This window comes from Symphodus melops (genome assembly GCF_947650265.1).
Source record: "Symphodus melops genome assembly, chromosome: 6".
Lineage (NCBI taxonomy): Eukaryota > Metazoa > Chordata > Actinopteri > Labriformes > Labridae > Symphodus > Symphodus melops.
Genome location: NC_136696.1, coordinates 23,845,741 through 23,861,705, shown reverse-complemented (window position 1 = coordinate 23,861,705; position 15,965 = coordinate 23,845,741). Strand labels below are relative to the sequence as shown.

General features: G+C 41.0%; 1 protein-coding gene across 2 annotated transcripts in view; it reads left to right on the top strand.

The window, feature by feature from the left end:
* Positions 1-15,965, top strand: part of lingo1a (leucine rich repeat and Ig domain containing 1a) — a 131,542-nt gene that overhangs the window by 103,087 nt on the left and 12,490 nt on the right. The window contains exon 1 of one of the 2 annotated variants that reach the window (XM_079346485.1): positions 1,536-2,204. The exons of the other annotated variant lie outside the window; for it this stretch is intronic. The gene's annotated coding sequence lies outside the window, so the exon portion shown is untranslated. Of the gene's footprint in view, positions 1-1,535; positions 2,205-15,965 lie in introns of those variants that run through there. 2 annotated transcript variants of the gene reach the window in all.

Here is a 15,965-nt window from a genome sequence, read left to right as displayed (position 1 = left end):
CAGAATCATGATGAACAGCCATCAGCAGAAAGAGAGTTGGGCTTGAAAAGAGGAAGATGTAGGAAGAAGGATAAAGACAAACAGAACAACAGCAACAGACAGACATAGCTCCAATGTTAGTACTTTTAACATAGCGACTATAGTGATGATGTAACAGGAAGGACTACACAACATAGCTGGGAGATATGTTGCATTACACCTCTCATTGATGACATCAACATGATAATGATGAAGATGAATAGAGTACATGTTACTGTAGAGGAAACTCCATGTTCGTTTCGACTCTGTGAAACATTGAATGAGTGAAGAAAGCCTCGGGCAGTCGTTGATGCTCTTTGTTAAGTCCTGTTGTCTCGGTTTCTTGGCAGAGCTCACCATTGACAATTATTATAACTGTGTTTTCATGCCAGCTTTCTGTTACTACTCCTAAACAGGAACAAACCCAGTTTCCTGTGTTGATTTTGTTCAAGTTAAAATCACTTACTGTGTGTATCCACAGGCCTTCAATTCTGATTTATGTCATGTTGTCCCTTCAGTTATCTAGAGAACCCCATGAACAAAAAAAAAAAACCCACTCAGTCGTCAGTGAAGTGTTAAAGTGTGAATCCAATGTGTTGCCCTTCTATAAACCTACAATCAATACAGGACATGAAATGAGTCCTATCAGCCAGCTGGGAAAATTGACAGAAAATGCAACTAAAACGGACATAATTGTTTATATATTGATCCCAGAAGGGCAAAGTAGAGCCAGTGATGCTTTTCTCTCATTATCATATACTTTGGAAGATGTGATCTTCTTCCACTTTGGCATGGCATTAAAGAGGTTGAAATGAGAGCAGTAGACGGGACAAGATAACAATTTGCTTCTATAAAACATTCACTCCTGCTGCTTTTATTTTTTTAATAAACACCACCATCTTTGACTGATTGTGAGTGGGATTTGCTCCTTAGAAATCACAGTTGATAGACAAAGGATCTATATGTATGAGACAAAACACTCCTTCCTAAAAAAAAAAAAAAAAGCCTGTGTTGTGCATGTGTGTTTGTGTTGCACTATCTGAAGCCCACAGTGCCATCAGGCTCTCAAAAAAGGAACTGCTACCTCAAATCCACTCCAGAATCAGGATCTGATATTATTTCGGTATTTGTAAGCAGACTGGAGGGGGAATATTTGCATGTGGCAAGGGTAATGAGAGCTTACATTGTTTTAATTCAACCCCAGAGGATGTTTAGAAACGTGTCCTTTGCGCGTGTCCTTGTGCGTAAACATGTAGCGCACAGGGGAGGCTGAAATCTGGACAGATGAATCCGGAAAGATAAGGCTATAGTTAACAAAACTGCCACACAGTATTATTAAAAGAGCTACAAATGAAAAGACTGCATGCGTGTTGTTATCAAAAATATAGGCGAACACCCCCCCCCCCCCCCCCCCCCCCCCCCCCCCCCCCCCACACACACACACACACACACACACACACACACACACATACATATACTTCTACCACACACTCACACTTTAGTAGGACACCGGGCAGAGTGCGTTCCGCCGATCATCTCCGTCCCTCCCTCCTCCAGCAGGCAGATTGCCTGTGCCACTGACGACAGCCAGCAGTCACACACACACACACACGTACACACAAAGACACACAGACAGACGCACTGCTCTACTGTGTGAGTGTGTGGCTGTGTGGAGAGAGACTGCATCAAGGAGAGAGAACTGTGCGTGCTCGCATCGGGAGCGGTGCGTGGGAGTTGTTCTCTCTCTCTCTCTCTCTCTCTCTCTCTCCCTCTCCCTCTCTTTCTCTACCTGCCATTTGCATCTCTTCTTTATCTCCACACTCATCCTCGGACGACTTCGAGCGCACAGGGAGTCCCATTAAACCCAGGGAGGATCGCGCTGTGTCTCTGCTAGGTGCGCGTGTGTTAATGTTGTGTGTGGGTTGCCTGTTTTAACTACAGCTGTCATCTTTAAAGCCGCGGTGCTGCCGCGGAGGAGAAACTCATTGGGAATCTGCAAGGAAACGGCTGGCTGCTGTGTTTTTTCCTCTCCCTTTCTTCGGTCTCTGTTTTCTTTTTCTTTCCGAGAGCTGTCTTTCAAGGCGATGGACTTGAGATAGTGCGTCTCAATTTGAGTGTTGGTGACTGGGAGTTGCCGTCGGGGAGATATGCGAAAGGATGCTTGGATTCAGTGAAGCCTACAGCAGGTGAGTATCCGATAAAAAGCGATAAAATGAGGATCTTTTAAGGCAAATACGTTTTTTGGGGACTATGCTCAGTGTACTTGGGTCGATGCAGTTTAATGTGGGCTATAAGGCCAAGATTTTTAGAGGGATGGATTTTCCAGAATGCAGCTAAACCTCGGGTCTCTCTGGGCTACTTTGAAGAAAACATCCCTCAAATATGTGGATTCTAGTGCGCCAGTGGCGAAATCAGCGCACTCCGGAGGCTTTTCTAAAACTCCTCGGATCTCATGTCGATGTCAAATCGGTTAATATATTACGATGATTAAGGGGCAGAAGCGGTTGACAGGACAGCAAAGACAGGGAGGAGGGGGGGGGGGGGGGGGGGTCTGTAGTGTGGTTAGGCGCGTCCTCTGCAGGTAAAAGACGCGTCTAATCCACTCAGATTGGAAATTAATTCATAGATTTGTTATCCGTCCACATATTCGACAGAGTAATCTCCTTTTCTGGTAATTTCTCTGCGTATGTGTGCCTGTCTGGGAGGACGGAGGCTTAAGCCATTAATCAAATGTAATTGTCCCGCGAATGTGAGTGTGTGTATGTGTGTGTGTGAGTGTGTAAGAGAGAGAGGGGAGGGGGGTATGTGTGTGTGTGTGTGTGTGTGTGTGTGTGTGTGTGTGTGGTTGAATAGAAAAATGTTATCTTAATCTAGTCTTTCTTTGGCCACTGCTGAGAAAACATTTCTGTATGTGGGCAAGTGTGAAGCAGTCGTGATCCTGCCCATATGCCATTTGATTCATCTGCAAAGATGGCTATCTGTTAAATGGGCACAGGATGAAAAGCAGAGCAGGCTCCTGCTGCAACGGACTCCTGCGTTTTTTATTGATCCTCAGGAGCCACTTTTGGAATTTTTTTCGGGTGGGTTTTCAACAACACAACATTCCTGGGATCTATATATAGCTCACAGTGCGACTACACAGGACACAGGATTGGAAGTTGTGTGTTGATGCTGCCACACGCCTTCTGTTGTTTGTTATTCCAGGCAGCATATGCAGGGAATATAGGCTATGACAGTTCCCCCCCCCCTCCCATCAAAGTGTCACCCTCTTGCACTGCCTCTCCTAATGACACAACAAAAAACAATGTGCGGCAGAGGATCAGAAGACTGTGTGATGCTGAGCCTGCGGACATTCATAAAGTGCTGTAGCTCTATTGGTTATAAATAGCCGGAGGGAGCGGACTGCCAGATAGAGCAGGAGCAGCCTCAGCACAGCCCTCTCTGCCTTTATCTGGGTTCACAATCCGGCATGATAGATGGCTGATACACTCTGCGATATCACACAGGCACACGGGCAAGGGTGTGGCAAAAAAGGTCTTCATAGGTGCATTACAGCTTTATCTGAGTTCATTGTTTCCCTCAGAGTGGTATGTGCTCTGAAATCGCTTTAGTTTCCTCCGGTGTTTGGTCTCTTAGTGACACCAGAATGACCTTGTAACACCAAAACTTACAGGCTGAAAAATCCAGTGTTGAATTGTTTTGCACTTCTCTACTTCTCCTTCATGATTGGTAGGGATACTGCTGACTCAATCATGGCTGCCTCGCAACAGCTAAGACGCTGCCCAAGTGTGTGATCCGCTTCGTCCAGACGACCTGGCTGCCTTCATTAAACAAATGTGCGGGCCACTGACCTTGGCAATCTCCCAGTTGTCGATAGGATTCACCTCTCTAACCCTGCAATAGGCTTTAGGACACATGTAACAAAGACGCACTCCCTCGATCTCTCCCTCCTCTCCTCCAACATTATGCTGCTGTTGACATGCTATATTGAATTACAAGACGTTGATCAATGTTTGCAATAAGCTGAACCACAGTATGCTGGCTGCTGCGATTCTACAGAGTATCCAGTGCCATGATAAAAAAAAAAAAAAAAAAACACTGCTCCACATAACAGCATTATGTCTGTTTGAAGTATGGTATCATTTGGTGGGTTTGTACTTTAAAATGAGAGCAGAGAGCATTTGAATCACTCGTGAAAGAGATCATCTCCAGCACGGATTCGTCAGCAGAGCGAGGCAGAGGAGCAGCCGAGACGGAGTGGGCGGTGAAGGTGTGGACCGTGATGTCAGCAGCGTGATGACTGACCCGCCTTCTCACAGTGCACAAAATGACCAACAGTGTTAGTGAGCGGGCTAATGCTGGCTTATGACGTGCTGCCGTGTCTCTTGGAGACATCCATCCTGGGTGTAAAACTGACACCTTATGCATCTACAAGGTGTTTATTAGCTCCCAGTTGTGAGGCCACCATGCCTACTCCATGTTAGGATGACACTGAGGAGTTTTCCACCCGGGACGGCAATTATGTTGTTTTTCATAAGTCCGGGCCTGCCAGTCCACTTGATGCCACTGCCTTGATATATCAGTGCCTGAGGCTGTATGGCATGTTTATAAAAAAGCCTGCGGTGGTATCATAGTGGCTGTCTGATGAGTGGGGGATGGGGGTGTCAGTGTTGTCCTTGGTGGATGTCTTTAGAAAAAGATAAGCAGAAAAAGCAGCAGCACACGCTCCCTGAAAGCCATAAGAATTGTTGGTCTTTTTTTAATCTAAGACGTCGTCCTACAGTCCTCCCTGATAATGTTGTGTCAAAGACAATGTGGCAACTAATAAACTAATATGCATTTCACTTATCTCCAAATGTCACTCTGACGTTGTTACTGTATGTTTTTAAGAAAGTATCTGATTGTCTTGAAATGTAATCAGTTTTTCACAGATGTAGTCTGTTATTGACTGTATGAGAAGTTGACTGAGCCTCTGATTTTAGAAGTTAATTAAATCTTGAAATGCCTACCGTTCAGCTGATTGTTACAACATTTAACCATTTCCTAATAACTCGATGGTTTCAATATCTTGATTCAAGTCTACTTTATTACAGCATAACATTGTTTCTAAGGGTAATAGTTTCAATGAAAATGAAAGGACAAAGCAGAGAATGACTGAATGCATACTGACAAGACACAGCCAGATTGGTGTTTCAACGCAGACCGAGGAGTAGCAATGTTTAGCAACTCTATTGTCCCGTGGTGGTCATTTTTGGCTCCAGAAAAATTAAGATGGCAAGTGCCAAAATGATAAACTCAGGGCTACAAAAGGAGATTCAGAAGGAAAAAAATGCTCTCCATTCTAACCAATTCATCCTGCTTTAACAAAGCTCTGTTCAATAATTTCATTCAGTCAGGTTTATATTCAACGCTGCAGTGATTACTCACATTTATGCATGTAAAGCATTTGTTGATCTCCACTGTACCTTCATTAGAGTGATCGTGGCTTCCACTGATTCATTTGTGAAATCAAATTTGTTGAAGTGTGACTGCATTGGCCTTAATCTTTTCCTGTCGGACACATTACCATAATTATTATATATGCTTATCCAGAATTTACACAAATTGGTAACCTTGTGTTTATCACGTCCATGATACTGGTCTCAAAGCTGGTTCCCTATATATGGGCAAAGCTGCCTGCCAGTAAATGAAATGTACTGCTTCTCAGAAGCAGAAAACAAATGGAAGGATCTCTGAAAGGAATATCTACGGTATGCTTATAGCCTCATTACTGTTTGAATGAATGCTTCATTGAAATGTCATTGAACAGTACAGCCTTGTTAGAGGCATGTCAAAGACACATATAAATGCCAGGTATTCACATTAGCCTGTAGGGTCCATTCACCTTTAAAGGATCTGTGTTGGAAAAGCTGACACAAATGCAACTAATTCTGATCTGCCTCACAGTGTTATGAAACATGTCTTTTCTTTTTTTGTTTGCAAAGGTGCATTGAGAAACTGATTTCACCTTGTGTGTTTGTGTGAAAAGGAGTCCATAAAAGAAAAGCTGGACTACCACATTTTTAAATGGCAAATGGATCCGTGGCTAAAGAATGCATACATGACTGTAGCAGCCCCCACAAGCCTTGACCCGATGCAGCCGGCACACGAATGGAGCATCCATATAGATTTTATTCCAATAGCACTTGACATGTGCCTGCAATTTGATCATCCCTTAAATGTGCTTTCAATGCCATTCCCTTACACATTATTTACATTACATACATGCAAACTAATCATGGCAAGAGTTGAGGTAACATCCTGCTATAAACCAGCTTCGGTATATCTGAGTATAGATCATTAAAACAAGGCTTATATGGTAGATGAGGTTGGGGGTCAGCAGCCCTCTGAAGAGGACATTTGTATTCACTGCATAGGGACTAATCAGTCCAATGATGGTTCCCCTGTTGCCAGGCAGACTTAAACGTGGACACCCATCTTTTAGATGATTGTATGAATGACACTTATATCACCCTACTAAGCTGCTAGTGGGCCGTAAACTCCATTTCCTGAGGCAGTGGATGGCCTCAGATTTGCAGCTGGGGATAGAAGAGTAGAGCTAAAACATCTGCATGGAGCTGCTGAAGGAAGTTGATAAAAGGCTCACTTGAATTCCCTGTCTGCTTCGGTTATCAATATCCACATGGTCCTGTCATTGACGCAGAGAGTAGTCAATTTATTTGGCTATAGTTCAGGTGTATAACCACAAGTTTCCTGACAACTGACAAGCCAAATGTGATATTTTTGGATATGGATTCCAATGACATTGTTATTTACAATGTACTCCCTTCCCAATCCATCTGTAGACAATGAATATTATTGTCTCCTTTGATAAACACACATGGATTTATAACCAGAGACTGAATAAATTGTTTTGCGCCGGTGATGATAAGTATTGTGCAGCAAAATTACAATATGTTCCATCTGTTCTACTGAAAGCATTTATTCAAGCAGTGCTATTCATCGGTGACGAGAAACCCAATTTTGGGACAATAGGAGCCCCACTTGTACAGCCACTCAACAATGGAGTATATTTTCCATAAGTGGGAACAAGTTTGTGTTTTTACCCCACCTTGCTCTTATAATAGCTGTTAAAATACCTCATTGAGAGCCAGAGTTCACAGAGTTCGATGTTTTGGTACAGTACTAGCACTCTCCACTCTCTCTCCTTTTGTCTAGTGCGCCGGCCGAGGCTCTACTTAGGAGTGAAGTTGTCATCTACACCTGGTCTGCTACAGGACTCCTCCATATGAATTAATCATTTTGGATATCTTTTTGGTCCTAATTCAGGGACAAACCTGCTTATGTTTTAGCTGACCAACAAGCAGTTCCTTTCTTTGAATTGGGCTAATTCATTTTGACGAAGGCTTGAACATGTCTCAGAACTTGTTTTGTTGCTGTTGATATTTCGTGCCACTCATAAGAGCCATTAGCAGCCAGTAATCCCATTAGAATTCATTAAGAACATGAGCACCCCTGTTCAAGTGCTGCCTCAGTACAGGCAGGCTACTCTCTGTGATAGTTGGATTAAAGCGTTCTTTGATAATTCCAATATTTTAATGTGCCTCAAGCACATTATCCTCTTCTTTTTGGTCAGATAACTTTCATTGCTTTTTATCCATTGACGGTCTGTTCCTATTCATCATGTGATTCGAGACAACAGGACCGAGCTTTGAGGTACAAAGGGGCAGAGGCTTTTAGTTCCCTAAAAGCTCCCTTTTCTCCATCTGTTTGGTGCTCTTCCTCATTCTTGCTTTTACTTTTTAACATCCCTTAAACATGTCTCTCTCTCTCTCTCTCTCTCTCTCTCTCTGTCACTGTTTGCTTGTCTCCCTCGCTTTCACCCCTTCTTACCGCACACTGGCTTTTCTTTCACCCACTCGCTGTCACTGCTGGGAGAAGGAAAAGCAATGACAGAACATTGGAACAAAGAACTGCTAATACTGTCAATGGAGGCGAGCGAAAGTGCAGAGAGGGAACAAGAGTTCAGATTTCAGGTTATCGACCAGACAGGGTGGCATGAGAAGATGTTGGTTTGTCAGACGTGAAGGAGCTGGAAAAAAAATCATTGATATGAAAGACAGCATCTATCAATTCTTGTACATATGTCTTTCCCCTGAATGTGTTTCCATCCTTCGTAACAATCATATTGTAACCATGCTGATCTACTTCTGTATTCAAGCGTTGTACTGTTTATAGTCAAAGACATGTCTATGTGTATTGATTGTGTCAGCAAGGATATGATCCATGCATACATAAGCCACCCTTTAAATACAATACATAATACCATTCAGCACTGATGAATCTAAAATATGATCAAAAGTTTAAACACCGCAAACTTGGAGAAAGCCAGGGTGAGTCAGTGCTGCCTATTAAAATTATTTTAATTCCTGTTTTTTTTTTTTACATCTTTAGCCCAGCATTATTTTAAAATTGACAAATTCTCATCGCAAGTTTTCCCGGCCAAAAAAAAAAGTGTCAACAATGCTTATTAAATCTGACGAGCAGCCAAAAACCCCCAAAGTGCTTTACTAATAATGCTCTGAAAACAAGCAAGACAAGCTAAAGAAGAACATTAAAACATATCATATGTATTTTACCTGTAAATGGTTAAAGCATTAACCATTGATATAAAGTGGATCAAATTTTAAATTGAATATTTTATGATCAATGTCTAATGAGCACATTAAATCATTCAACATGGTTTAACATGGACATCATTTATTGAAACTATAGATAGACAAACTGAAAACAGCAATCCAAGTATCCGAGTGTTTATAGCGGGTGGTAATTTGCAACACTTGTCCCTAAAAGGGCTTTTGTGAAAATCAATAATAAAAAAACATCATTTAATGTAATGCTGTTTCTTAAAGGCATGACTGTTCGATGTGTGTCAAATTGTTTCAAATGATTTCTTTTGCAATTATTTTAATAATTAATTGTTATCAGTAATTCCAGGATCTTAATGGAGAAGCTCCAATATTAAAAAAAATAATTTTCGGTTTACATTATATTGGGTCCTCGCAGGGTTAATTTACATGTTGTAAGGTCCATTGGGCCAACTGTATTTCACACATTTAAACATGTAGCTATTAAGCTGGACAGCATAAAGACTAAGATGATATAAATAGTAAAGACACTTTTGGGAGTGGTGGGTTATGGTTTTTTTTTTTGGCTTAAAGGTGTATTCATTAGGCTCCAAATCATATATTTTGTTCTTTTGGTAAATTACTAAAGTGCTGTGGTTTCGGCATTGTAGCTCGTGTTTGGTGTTTGTGGTTATTCTGTGATTTTTGTGGGGGGGAAAAAACTCACACAATTCAGCCTCCTTTCTAAGCAGGCCTTCCCAGCGTGTGTGTGTGTGTGTGTGTGTAGGGGGGATTTTGCAGGGAGACAGATGGAGGTTCTCATTTAGTCAAAGTGTTTCTGCTTTCATTTGGAAAAGCAGAATGCACAAAGCTTCACCCAAGGACAGAAGAAGCAGAATTACTGGTGGAGGGCTTTGAGATTTATGCATGCCACTCTTAAATTCACAATGTGCTCTGTTTGGATTATATTCCTCATCATGTCTAAAAGCAACGCATAGCTTTGACTTCATGAGTTTGTCAAGATGAAGTTGATCGATTGCTTATGTATTTCCTCTGGACAGACATATTTTAACTGCGGCTTCTGCCCGTTGCATCCTCTAAAGCTGCAGGGGGATGAGTGAGGGCAGTTAAACCGGTGAAATGGCGGCGTGTGGGTGGACAGGGAGGGTGGGCCTGATGAAAGAGCCAGGCAGCGATCAAAGGCGAGAAAATGAAATGGCATTTGACCTTGCTGGACGCTGGCAAGTGACGTGCCGCCACAGAAGTGCAAAGTAGTTTGAGAACCTGTGGGAAACTGAAGGAGAGACAGAGATCAGGTCTGCAGGGTGCTGAAGATGGTCCAGGCAATTTAACCCTTCCACCTCATAACTGATTTAGCAAAGGTCGAAGGTGCAGAGGTGGGGAAAGTTATAACAAAGATGAAAATGAATCAATATCAAGTGAAAAAAATATAATCTTGCTTACAGTGTGACGTAATGGGCTCTAAAAACGTCCCCTATACTCTTAAAAAAGAAACCCCTGGAGGCTTCTACCTCTGTAACATAATCTACCCTCACCATGGTCCCCAACCTGTGGTAGATATGCAAATGTCAAATAAATTATTCAGCATTTTTGTGTTTTTTTTTCCACCTGCTGCTGCCATGTTGGTAATAATGAGTCAAACAGTGATATATTAACCATGGTATGTGAGGCTTATGATAGAGTGTTTTAAGACACATCGTCGCCATAACAGTTTCATGATAGATAGATAAATAAAAAAATGTAAAGTTACAAAAAAAATATTTTGGTTTTCTATTTATTAATCAATTATGAGAAGTCAACTATTATTTAATTTAGCATCAAACGGCATCATGATTTCCAATGGTCCATTGTGTCTCTGCCATGGCCTCAGTGTAAAACCAATACTAGTTTTGGCGACGCAGAGAGAGAAAAACTGCATTTTCTTTCATAAAATTGTTTGTGTCCTGACTATTTCATTCAGCATGTTTGCTTGAAAAACAAACTGAAAAAATACATTGAACACATTTACCAGTTTTTTGGCACTGCTGACTTATTACTAGGTACACCACAATGTGCCTAACATGATGAGACTCCAGAGAGAGAACTCTAAAAAGTCTGTCCACTGGCAAATCATCTGGCTGTCAGCGGGCTGCGACAAAGACACAGTTCTTTTCGGGGCGGGTGAAAACAAAGGAAAAAGACAGCCACATTCTCATTGATTCATTAGAGCGGAAGAGGCAGAATGGCTCACTTCCTCACTCAGAAAACTGAGGCTGGATGGACTGTGATATGAGTTGCACTGAGAATGTAATGAGGTTTTTCTCAGAGGTATTAATCCACCCTTAAATGCACCATTCTTCAACGCAGTGTTTCTTGATAAAGTAAAGTTCTACAGTAATACCTTTTTCTGTGACTTCTTTTAAAGTGTGCACAAGTGTTGACAAGGGATTTGTGGTGTCTCTGCCAACCTTAAAGCCATCTGGTATTACTATACGGGGTCACCTTGTCATTGATCCATGTGTAGCATGTGAAATACCTAGATTGTCTTTCTAAAAGGGAGATTCTACTCCCTCTCGTACCCCCTAGGATTAGCAGCGCAAGTGAGATGTGATTCTTTTCTTCGCACTATCTTTATGACCTCGTCTCATACTACAGGGAACCAGAGATAGGGAACGGGAGGATACAAGGACAGCTTAGACAAGTAATTTTGCCTTTAATTGCTCGAACCTCCCATGAGTGCTATTGCTTAAGTACTCCAAAAACTGTTGTTGTTTTCCTCCACATAATCTTTGATTATATGAAGGTCAGCATTTTTCTCTAAGCTTCTTATGAGAGATTTTTTTTTTCTGCAGGTGGATTGCTCAGAAAGATGAGACAATGCTCCCACGTTGAAATTAAGAGTCAGAGTGAAGAGCCACTTTTTTTTCTGCCCACTGCAGTTACTGTGCTAACCTCTCGCCTCGGCCATCTAATATATGATGCTCTTTTTTTCTTCTCTTTTTAGTCCTGCTTAGACCTCATTTCCGAGTCTATATCAATAGCGTCATTATGTAGGGTTTTATCTAGCTAATTAAGGCTTCATCTTTCTGGGCGATCTCTCAGAGGACATGGATTAGGTTCCCCTATCTCTGCACTCGAGCCACGTTGGGGTCGACAAGGCTTGCTAATTTTGGTGTATGGTGTGTGTGGGTGTGTGTGTGGGGGGGGGGGGGGGGGGGGGGGGGGGGGGGTGCATTGACAATAGGTTGTTTTGGTGAAATTGTACTTTTTAAAAAAGGTTGGATGATTACATTTTGGACGCTGACTGGAGGAATCAAAGGAGTATTGCAGTACTGTGCACAGTAGACTCAGGTTTTGGAGAAAGAATTCTTGGAACCCTCAAGGTGCCCAGGATTGTTTTTGTTTTTGATGGAAGCCTTGTGAAAGCTTATACAGCAGCTTATAGTGCAAATCCAACCATAACCTACATAGCATACATTGTATTTATGTGCCAATCACCCCCCTAGTTTATCAGCAGAAAGCCATTGAAATCGATTACCTAGCCAACCATTGCCTCTGAACAATTCATTTACAATGAGTTTGCATGCCTCAACAGGCGCTATTGCATTTGCATCTACAATCAGGTGATTCATTTGAGCTGGAGAAGGACTCCTGAGTCACTGTTTGCCCATGCGAGAGCAGATCTGTATGAATTTTAAATGCAGTGTTCTGGCTCTGCTGTCATTGTATTTTTTTGTGCTGAAAGTCACCACGCACAGCCTCGGTCAGCACGCATACACGTTTACTCTTGCCATAAAAATGGAGGTTGGCCTCGGCGATACACAGCAGACCTGTCACTGGTTGTATAGAAGGTGTTTATCTCCCTTTTCACTTCTTGTATTGCAGTGGAGAGGAAAGAAGAAAATTGTTTAGTTTGGTGCAGAAACACAATCGGCCACAGAGCTTTGGCTGGCTCATGCCATGTATATAATGCATCTCCGTTTTTTTGATAAAGCACTTATGAGACAGTGTTTCTGTCTGAGCCCTCTCCATTAACGGAGATAAATCCTTAATGGGTAAACTGAAGTGACTCTGCTGAGGCAGTTTTATACACAAGTCCATACATTTGGGATCCATAAATCAAAAACAGTATAGGGAGTAGAAAAATATTTGTACTTTTTTTATAAATTTTTTCCGGATGAAATTGTTTCTTGGATCTTGCACTCTGTCACCTTGCTGAAGGTGTGGTTACTCAAGCACCCATTATACCTCAATGAAATGCTGTCTTTTCAGTCTCCAAATTGAGTTCACCTTCATGGGTATCCTACAAAAACAAGTCTTTGAAAGAACTATGTCGTTTAAAAGATGAGAAAAATGACCCAAGGTTGAAGCTAGGACATTTTTACATTGCTTATTTTCTTTTTCTTTGTGGTGAATATCTGATAGTGAGATGTGAAGTGGTACATTTAGAGGTTTCTTGAACATAGGAGTATATAATTACATACTGAACGAGACATTTAAATGATAAAATAAATTGTATGGATACAAAAGATACCAGGGCCGGATCAGGGACCAATAATAGTGACAGTTAAGTTTAGTGGAAGGTTAAAATATAATGCAGTACACATTTTGTTGTCTTTTTCCTTTTACAAATTCAGATTTGTAATTTATCTCTCATTTTATGACACTGAAGAATCTGTTTGACCCATTAATCAATGGCAAAATAAATGCAAACATTTGTTCAACATTTCTAGTGGACATTTTTATGAGAAAACACTTTTATGTATCATTGAGATTACAAACAAATTAATTCTTATTACATCAGATTCCCTTTGTTAACGGTCAACACACAAAGTCAACCCTGAATAATGCTCTTCAGGAATTTTGGAATGAAAGGGATAGTTGAGAGGGAAGTTTTAACACATCAAAATAAATCTATATATAGACTTTGTTTTGACAAATCTTTGACAAGGATCAGAGAAAAAGAATGAGGAAGGTACGTTTTCACACATTTAAGTCATATAAAAGAAAATTGCTATCAGCGCCATCTAGTGGACAGAATGTAAATGAAGCTGGGGTTTCTTTACTCCTTGCAGCTCATTTTGGAGATTTTGGGAAAATGTCTTAAGAAGTAAAATAGTTAACAACGATCAGTCAATCATTACTTGTATAGCGCCAATTCATAATAAGTGTTATCTGGAGACACAAAATGCAGGAATGATTCCTCCTTTGTATTCCTCATGTTTCTGTTGTCCACACTTCCTTGTCACTAAGAGGGGGGGGGACTAACATATCTGCTAAGCTATCCGGCACCCCTGTACCAAAGCTTTGGGTTCATTTTTTTTACTATCAATGCAAAGTCTCACAAATAGTTTTCTATTTTTCTGCTTGTATGGATATTGACAAACTATGATGAATGTCCAAAACAATCACTACATTGTTGGAGCTCCCTGTTGCACCACAGTGTTTTCCTTTAATCTATTCTACTCTGTGCTTCAGACAGCAGCCGCAGTATTCTCCAGCGTCTGATTGCACTGCATTAACATGGCATTTTCTGCAATCGAGGTCACCTCTCTATCAACTAATTACAGCTCATTTCCCTTTAAAGACCTCATTGCGAGCTGCAGGGTCCGCCAAGCATCAGGGACATTTTCTTCAGCACACTGGGAGGAAAGCCTGTAGATGCCAGTCACAATTAAAGTCAATATGGCCCCGAGCTGCTCCACACTGTGCCCATCACAAACACTAGCAGCCAATAAGATACAGGCTAAATTATTCATTATGAAATGAAGGCATGTTTCCGTGTTGACTCCCTTAATTGAGGAACCAGCGTAGCTTGCGGTACAGTCGAAGCTATTAGGACTATATCCTACAGATGTGTAGAGATGAGTTTGGTTGTTCCATGAGCTAGCAAAAAAGCAAACCTAAGTAAAAGTCCAAGTTGAGGGTCAACGTTGCCAAATCCGCTCTTTTCATTCGAGGGAAACATTTATTCCCTCAGAGGTGGAGTAATATGTTCAGCCTCCACCCTTCCAAAATGGTCACTCATCCTCTGAGCCTTCACATGTGGAATTGAATATGGCCACAATTCAAAACGTTCCTCATAGTACTTCTCACTGCTGCCATTCTCAAGTTAAATCTGACAGTCTTTTTCATACATATGTGCAGTATAGGAAGAGTTAGCTTGCATAACTCTTAAGTCAGAGCCTCATATGTGATTAATTTCCTTGAATTTCCCTCAGGATCAATAAAGTATCTATCTATCTATCTATCTATCTATCTATCTATCTATCTATCTATCTATCTATCTATCTATCTATCTATCTATCTATCTATCTATCTATCTATCTATCTATCTATCTATCTATCTATCTATCTAATTCTGAACACAAACATGGATTATTCAAATATGTTTCGATGCTTTGGCAATTCTTTGAGAGAGCTAACAAGGACTTTGTTTGTTTTTCATTTTACATGTCCTCCAGCTTGGGGTGATGAATGATGAGTCTGGACTGGCAGAATCTTTTTTTCTTAAATGTTTCTGAATTGGGCCAAACAAGAAGATGTTGTAGGTGAGGAAAAGATAGGTGATTACTTTATGAAATGTATGGCTCCTGATCAAAGCAGCATTCGAGGGAAACCTGTTTATTTTCTTGTGAATTCATTACAATCGTAACAGTGAGGAATCAGTGTTTCTTCCTGATTAGGTGCTTGTGGCAATATCATGCTAGAGAAGGAAAAGGTTTCTTAATTAGGGATTCAAAGGAATTGAATTACACTGTTCACAAAAGAGTGTGTATCTTAAAGCTCCCATGAGTAACTTCTTGTGTCGTTTTGCTGCTTCCCATATTGTCCCATTTGGAAAAAGAGGTTATTGTTTGCTGATGTTGTCCTTCTATAGGAAAAGTATTTTTTATTCTATAAATGATCACTTTTCTGTTGTTTATTTTTCAAACCATTCATTAATGGTTGTTGTAAATATATAAAAAAGTTGTTTCTGCAGCATGTCGTAACTCATGCTGTCTGACACCCCTATCAGCAGTTTCCAACACAAGAAGTAACAATATAGAAACCATCAGTCTGGATGCTGATGGGCTTATCTGCTTTTTTCAGGTTATAAAGAGGCATCAGCCATAATTCAGTCCATTTCATAAACCTCCTTAAAAAAAACTCCTGTGAAGAGCTTTCAGGTTATCTGAACTGTACTGTGAGCCTTGTCATGTAAAATAAGTTCTAACTTTTTTTGGGGTATATGCAAAGCGTCTTTGAAGAATGAGAGGTATATTCAGGGCTATTTGTATGGAAGCTTTAATACTGCTGCCGGGTCTGTTCTGTGCACTG